Source organism: Dama dama, unplaced genomic scaffold, assembly GCF_033118175.1.
Source record: "Dama dama isolate Ldn47 unplaced genomic scaffold, ASM3311817v1 ptg000088l, whole genome shotgun sequence".
NCBI classification, from domain to species: Eukaryota; Metazoa; Chordata; class Mammalia; order Artiodactyla; family Cervidae; genus Dama; species Dama dama.
The window spans coordinates 2,134,621-2,142,526 of NW_026870905.1; positions in this window are offsets into that span (position 1 = coordinate 2,134,621).

The window sequence follows — 7,906 nt, forward strand, 5'->3', positions numbered from 1 at the left end:
TTCACCACGTTTCATGCTCCTCCTATTTTTCAAACCGTTTTATGTTCCTTCATATTTTTCAGACCGTTTCATGCTCCTCATAATTTTGACAACTTTTGAAGCTTTTCATGTTTTTCACATCTTTTCAGGCTCTTCTTGTTTTTCAGCAATGCTTCAGGCTCCTCCTATTTTTCAGACCGTTTCATGCTCCTCATATTGTTGACACCTTTTGAAGCTCTTCTTATATTTTACAGCTTTTCAGGCTCTTCATCTTTTTCACATCGCTTCAGGCTCCTCCTATTTTTCAGACCGTTTCATGCTCCTCATATTTTTGACAACTTTTGAAGCTCTCCATGTTTTTGAACACCGTTTCATGCTACTACTATTTTGCAGACCGTTTCAAGCTCCTCATATTTTTCAGACCGTTTCATCCCCCTCAAATTTTTGACACCTTTTGAAGCTCTTCATGTTTTTCAAAACCGTTTAATGCTCCTCCTATTTTTCAGACCGTTTCATGCTTATCTCATTTTGACACATTTTGAAGCTCTTCATATTTTTCACATCTTTTTAAGCTTTTCATATTTTTCACACCTTTTCAGGCTCTTCATGATTTTCAACACCGCTTCATGCTCCTCCTAATTTTCAGACCGTTTCATGCTCATCTCTTTTTTGACACCCTTTGAAGCTCTTCATATTTTTCACAATTTGAAGTTCTTCATATTTTTCATATTTTTGAAGCTCTTCATATTTTCACACGTTTTCAGACTCTTCATGTTTTTCAACACCGCTTCATGCTCCTGAAATTTTTCAGACCGTTTCATGCTCCTCATATTTTTGACACCTTTTGAAGCTCTTCATATTTCTCACACCTTTTCAGGCTCTTCATGTTTTTCAACACCGCTTCATGCTCCTCCTATTTTTCAGATCATTTCATGCTCATCTCATTTTTGACACCTTTTGAAGGTTTTCATATTTTTCACACCTTTTCAGGCTCTTCATGTTTTAGAACACCGCTTCATGCTCCTCCTATTTTTCAGACCGTTTAATGCTCCTCATGTATTTCACACCTTTTGAAGCTCTTCATATTTTTCACACCTTTTCAGGCTCTTCAGGTTTTGGAACACCGTTTCATGCTCCTCCGATTTTTCAGACCGTTTCATGCTCCTCATATATTTGACACCTTTTGAAGCTCTTCATATTTTTCACACCTTTTCAGGCTCTTCCATTTTTTCAACACCGCTTCATGCTCCTCCTATTTTTCAGACCGTTTCATGCTCCTCATATTTTTGACACCTTGTGAAGGTCTTCATATTTTTCACACCTTTTCATGCTCTTCATGTTTTTTCAACACCGTTTCATGCTCCTCATATTTTTCAGACCATTTCATGCTTCTCAAATTTTGACACCGTTTGAAAATCTTCAATTTTTCACAACTTTTCATGCTCCTCATGTTTTTCAACACAGTTTCACACTCCTTTTATTTTTGACACGTTTTGAAGCTCTGCATATTTTTCACACCTTTTCAGGCTCTTCATGTTTTTCAACACCGCTTCATGCTGCTCCTATTTTTCAGACCGTTTCATGCTCCTCATATTTTGACCCCTTTTGAAGCTCTTCATATATTTCATAACTTTTCAGGCTCTTCATATTTTTCAAAACTGCTTCATGATCCTCCTCTTTTTCAGACCGTTTCGTGCTCTTCATATATTTGCTACATTTTGAAGCTCTTCATATTTTTCACAACTTTTCATGCTCTTCATGTTTTTTCAACACCGTTTCATGCTCCTCATATATTTGAGACCATTTCATGCTTCTCAAATTTTGACACGTTTTGAAGATCTTCATATTTTTCACACCTTTTCATTCTTGTCATGTTTTTCAACACAGTTTCACACTCCTCATATTTTTGACACCTTTTGAACTCTTCATATTTTTCACACCTTTTCAGGCTCTTCATGTTTTTGATCACCGTTTCATGCTCCTCCTATTTTTCAGACCGTTTCATGCTCATCTCATTTTTGACACCTTTTGAAACTCTTCATATATTTCACACCTGTAAGGCTCTTCAGGTTTTTGGAGACCGCTTCATGCTCCTCCTAATTTTCAGACCGTTTCATGCTCCTCATATTTTTGACACCATTAGAAGATCTTCATATTTTTCACACCTTTTCAGGCTCTTCATGTTTTTCAACACCGCTTCATGCTCCTCCTCTTTTTCAGACCATTTTTGCTCCTCATAATTTTGACACCATATGAAGCTCTTCATATTTTTCACACCTTTTCAGGCTCTTCATGTTTTTGAACACCGTTTCATGTTCCTCCTATTTTTCAGACCGTTTCATGCTCCTCATATTTTTGAAACCTTTTGAAGCTCTTCATATTTTTCACAACTTTTCCGGCTCTTCATGATTTTCAAAAGCGCTTCGTGCCCCTCCTATTTTTCAGACCGTTTCATTCTCATCTCATTTTTGACACCTTTTGATGCTCTTCATATTTTTCACACCTTTTTGAAGCTTTTCATAATTTTCACACGTTTTCAGGCTCTTCATGTTTTTCAACACCGCTTCATGCTCCTCCTATTTTTCAGACCGTTTCATGCTCCTCATATTTTTGACACATTTTGAAGCTCTTCATATTTCTCACACCTTTTCATGCTCTTCATGTTTTCAACACCGTTTCATGCTCCTCCTATTTTTCTGACCGTTTCTTTCTCCTCATATTTTTGACACCTTTTGAAGCTCTTCATATTCTTCACACCTTTTCATGCTCTTTATGTTTTTCAACACCGTTTCATGCTCCTCCTACTTTTCAAACAGTTTCGTGCTCCTCCTATTTTTCAGACCGTTTTGTGCTTCTCTTATTTTTCAGACAGTATCATGTTCCTCCTATTTTTCAGACTGTTTCATTCTCCTCTTATTTTTCAGACAGTATCGTGCTCTTCCTATTTTTGACAACTTTTGAAGCTCTTCATGTTTTTCACCACGTTTCATGCTCCTCCTATTTTTCAAACCGTTTTATGTTCCTTCATATTTTTCAGACCGTTTCATGCTCCTCATAATTTTGACAACTTTTGAAGCTTTTCATGTTTTTCACATCTTTTCAGGCTCTTCTTGTTTTTCAGCAATGCTTCAGGCTCCTCCTATTTTTCAGACCGTTTCATGCTCCTCATATTGTTGACACCTTTTGAAGCTCTTCTTATATTTTACAGCTTTTCAGGCTCTTCATCTTTTTCACATCGCTTCAGGCTCCTCCTATTTTTCAGACCGTTTCATGCTCCTCATATTTTTGACAACTTTTGAAGCTCTTCATGTTTTTGAACACCGTTTCATGCTACTACTATTTTGCAGACCGTTTCAAGCTCCTCATATTTTTCAGACCGTTTCATCCCCCTCAAATTTTTGACACCTTTTGAAGCTCTTCATGTTTTTCAAAACCGTTTAATGCTCCTCCTATTTTTCAGACCGTTTCATGCTTATCTCATTTTGACACATTTTGAAGCTCTTCATATTTTTCACATCTTTTTAAGCTTTTCATATTTTTCACACCTTTTCAGGCTCTTCATGATTTTCAACACCGCTTCATGCTCCTCCTAATTTTCAGACCGTTTCATGCTCATCTCTTTTTTGACACCCTTTGAAGCTCTTCATATTTTTCACAATTTGAAGTTCTTCATATTTTTCATATTTTTGAAGCTCTTCATATTTTCACACGTTTTCAGACTCTTCATGTTTTTCAACACCGCTTCATGCTCCTGAAATTTTTCAGACCGTTTCATGCTCCTCATATTTTTGACACCTTTTGAAGCTCTTCATATTTCTCACACCTTTTCAGGCTCTTCATGTTTTTCAACACCGCTTCATGCTCCTCCTATTTTTCAGATCATTTCATGCTCATCTCATTTTTGACACCTTTTGAAGGTTTTCATATTTTTCACACCTTTTCAGGCTCTTCATGTTTTAGAACACCGCTTCATGCTCCTCCTATTTTTCAGACCGTTTAATGCTCCTCATGTATTTCACACCTTTTGAAGCTCTTCATATTTTTCACACCTTTTCAGGCTCTTCAGGTTTTGGAACACCGTTTCATGCTCCTCCGATTTTTCAGACCGTTTCATGCTCCTCATATATTTGACACCTTTTGAAGCTCTTCATATTTTTCACACCTTTTCAGGCTCTTCCATTTTTTCAACACCGCTTCATGCTCCTCCTATTTTTCAGACCGTTTCATGCTCCTCATATTTTTGACACCTTGTGAAGGTCTTCATATTTTTCACACCTTTTCATGCTCTTCATGTTTTTTCAACACCGTTTCATGCTCCTCATATTTTTCAGACCATTTCATGCTTCTCAAATTTTGACACCGTTTGAAAATCTTCAATTTTTCACACCTTTTCATGCTCCTCATGTTTTTCAACACAGTTTCACACTCCTTTTATTTTTGACACGTTTTGAAGCTCTGCATATTTTTCACACCTTTTCAGGCTCTTCATGTTTTTCAACACCGCTTCATGCTGCTCCTATTTTTCAGACCGTTTCATGCTCCTCATATTTTGACCCCTTTTGAAGCTCTTCATATATTTCATAACTTTTCAGGCTCTTCATATTTTTCAAAACTGCTTCATGATCCTCCTCTTTTTCAGACCGTTTCGTGCTCTTCATATATTTGCTACATTTTGAAGCTCTTCATATTTTTCACAACTTTTCATGCTCTTCATGTTTTTTCAACACCGTTTCATGCTCCTCATATATTTGAGACCATTTCATGCTTCTCAAATTTTGACACGTTTTGAAGATCTTCATATTTTTCACACCTTTTCATTCTTGTCATGTTTTTCAACACAGTTTCACACTCCTCATATTTTTGACACCTTTTGAACTCTTCATATTTTTCACACCTTTTCAGGCTCTTCATGTTTTTGATCACCGTTTCATGCTCCTCCTATTTTTCAGACCGTTTCATGCTCATCTCATTTTTGACACCTTTTGAAACTCTTCATATATTTCACACCTGTAAGGCTCTTCAGGTTTTTGGAGACCGCTTCATGCTCCTCCTAATTTTCAGACCGTTTCATGCTCCTCATATTTTTGACACCATTAGAAGATCTTCATATTTTTCACACCTTTTCAGGCTCTTCATGTTTTTCAACACCGCTTCATGCTCCTCCTCTTTTTCAGACCATTTTTGCTCCTCATAATTTTGACACCATATGAAGCTCTTCATATTTTTCACACCTTTTCAGGCTCTTCATGTTTTTGAACACCGTTTCATGTTCCTCCTATTTTTCAGACCGTTTCATGCTCCTCATATTTTTGAAACCTTTTGAAGCTCTTCATATTTTTCACAACTTTTCCGGCTCTTCATGATTTTCAAAAGCGCTTCGTGCCCCTCCTATTTTTCAGACCGTTTCATTCTCATCTCATTTTTGACACCTTTTGATGCTCTTCATATTTTTCACACCTTTTTGAAGCTTTTCATAATTTTCACACGTTTTCAGGCTCTTCATGTTTTTCAACACCGCTTCATGCTCCTCCTATTTTTCAGACCGTTTCATGCTCCTCATATTTTTGACACCTTTTGAAGCTCTCATATTTTTCACACCTTTTCAGGCTCTTCATGTTTTTGAACACTGCTTCATGCTCCTCCTATTTTTCAGATCGTTTCCTGCTCCTCATATATTTGATACATTTTGAAGCACTTCATAGTTTTCACACCTTTTCAGGCTCTTCATGTTTTTGAACACCTCTTCATGCTCCGCCTATTTTTCAGACCGTTTCATGCTCCTCTTATTTTTCACACCTTTTGAAGCTCTTCATATTTCTCACACCTTTTCAGGCTCTTCATGTTTTTGAACACCGCTTCATGCTCCTCCTATTTTTCAGACCGTTTCATGCTCCTCATGTATTTCACACCTTTTGTAGCTCTTCATATTTTTCACAACTTTTGAAGCTCTTCATAGTTTTCACACCTTTTCAGGCTCTTCATGTTTTTGAACACTGCTTCATGCTCCTGCAAATTTCCAGACCGTTTCATACTCCTCATATTTTTGACACGTTTTGAGGCTCTTCATATTTTTCACACCTTTTCAAGCTCTTCATTTTTTTGAACAACGTTTCATGATCTTCCTATTTTTCAGAACGTTTCATGCTCCTCATAATTTTGACACCTTTTGAAGCTCTTCATATTTTTCAAACCTTTTCAGGCTCTTCATGTTTTTCAACACCGCTTCATGCTTCTCCTATTTTTCAGACCGTTTCATGCACCTCATGTATTTCACACCTTTTGAAACTCTTCATATTTTTCAAACCTTTTCAGGCTCTTCATGTTTTTCAACACCACTTCATGCTCCTCCTAGTTTTTAGACCGTTTCATGCTCATCTCATTTTTGACACCTTTTGAAGCTCTTCATATTTTTGACACCTTTTGAATCTCTTCATATTTTTCACACCTTTTCAAGCCCTTCAAGCTTTTCAACACCGCTTCATGCTCCTGCTATATATCAGATCGTATCACGCTCCTCCTATTTTTAACACCTTTTGAAGCTCTTCATATTTTTCACACGTTTTCAGGCTCTTCATGTTTTTCAACACCGCTTCATGCTGCTCCTCTTTTTCATTCCGATTCATGCTCCTCATATTTTTGACACCTTTTGAAGCTCTTCATATTGTTCACACCTTTTCAGGCTTTTCATGTTTTTGAACACCGCTTCATGCTCCTCCTATTTTTCAGATCGTTTCATGCTCCTCATAATTTTGACACCTTTTGAAGCTCTTCATATTTTTCACATCTTTTCAGGCTCTTGATGTTTTTCAACACCGCTTCATGCTCCTGTTTTTTTTCAGACCGTTTCATGCTCCTCATGTATTCCACGCCTTTTGAACCTCTTCATATTTTTCACACCTTTTCAGGCTCTTCATGTTTTGAACACCGTTTCATGCTGCTCCTATTTTTCAGACCATTTCATGTTCCTCATATTTTTGACATTTTTTGAGGCTCTTCATATTTTTCACACCTTTTCAGGCTCTTCATGTTTTTGAACACCGTTTCATGCTCCTCCTATTTTTCAGATCGTTTCATGCTCCTCATGTATTTCACACCTTTTGAAGCTCTTCATATATTTCAAAGCTTTTCAAGCTCTTCATATTTTTTAACATAGCTTCATGCTCCTCATATTTTTCAGACCGTTTCATGCTCCTCATATTTTTTATACCTTTTGAAGCTCTTCATATTTTTCACACCTTTTCAGACTCTTCATGTTTTTCAACACCGCTTCATGCTCCTATTATTTTTCAGACCGTTTCATGCTCCTCATATTTTTGACACGTTTTGAGGATTGTCCTATTTTTCACACCTTTAAAGGCTCTTCATGTTTTTGAACACCGTTTCATGCTGCTCCTATTTTTCAGACCATTTCATGCTCCTCATATTTTTGACATTTTTTGAAGCTCTTCATATTTTTCACACCTTTTCAGGCTCTTCATGTTTTTCAACACCGCTTCATGCTCCTATTATTTTTCAGACCGTTTCATGCTCCTCATATTTTTGACACGTTTTGAGGATTGTCCTATTTTTCACACCTTTAAAGGCTCTTCATGTTTTTCAACACTGCTTCATGGTCCTCCTATTATTCAGACCATTTCATTCTCCTCATATTTTTGATACCTTTTGAAGGTCTTCATATATTTCACACCTTTTCAGCCTCTTCTTTTTTTTCAAAACCACTTCATGCTCCTCTTATTTTTCAGACCGTTTCATGCTCATCTCATTTTTGACACATTTGAAGCTCTTCATATTTTTCACACCTTTTGAATCTCTTCATATTTTTCACAACTTTTCAGGCTCTTCATGTTTTTCAACAACGCTTCATGCTCCTCCTATTTTTCAGACCGTTTCATGCTCCTCATATTTTGACACATTTTGAAGCTCTTCA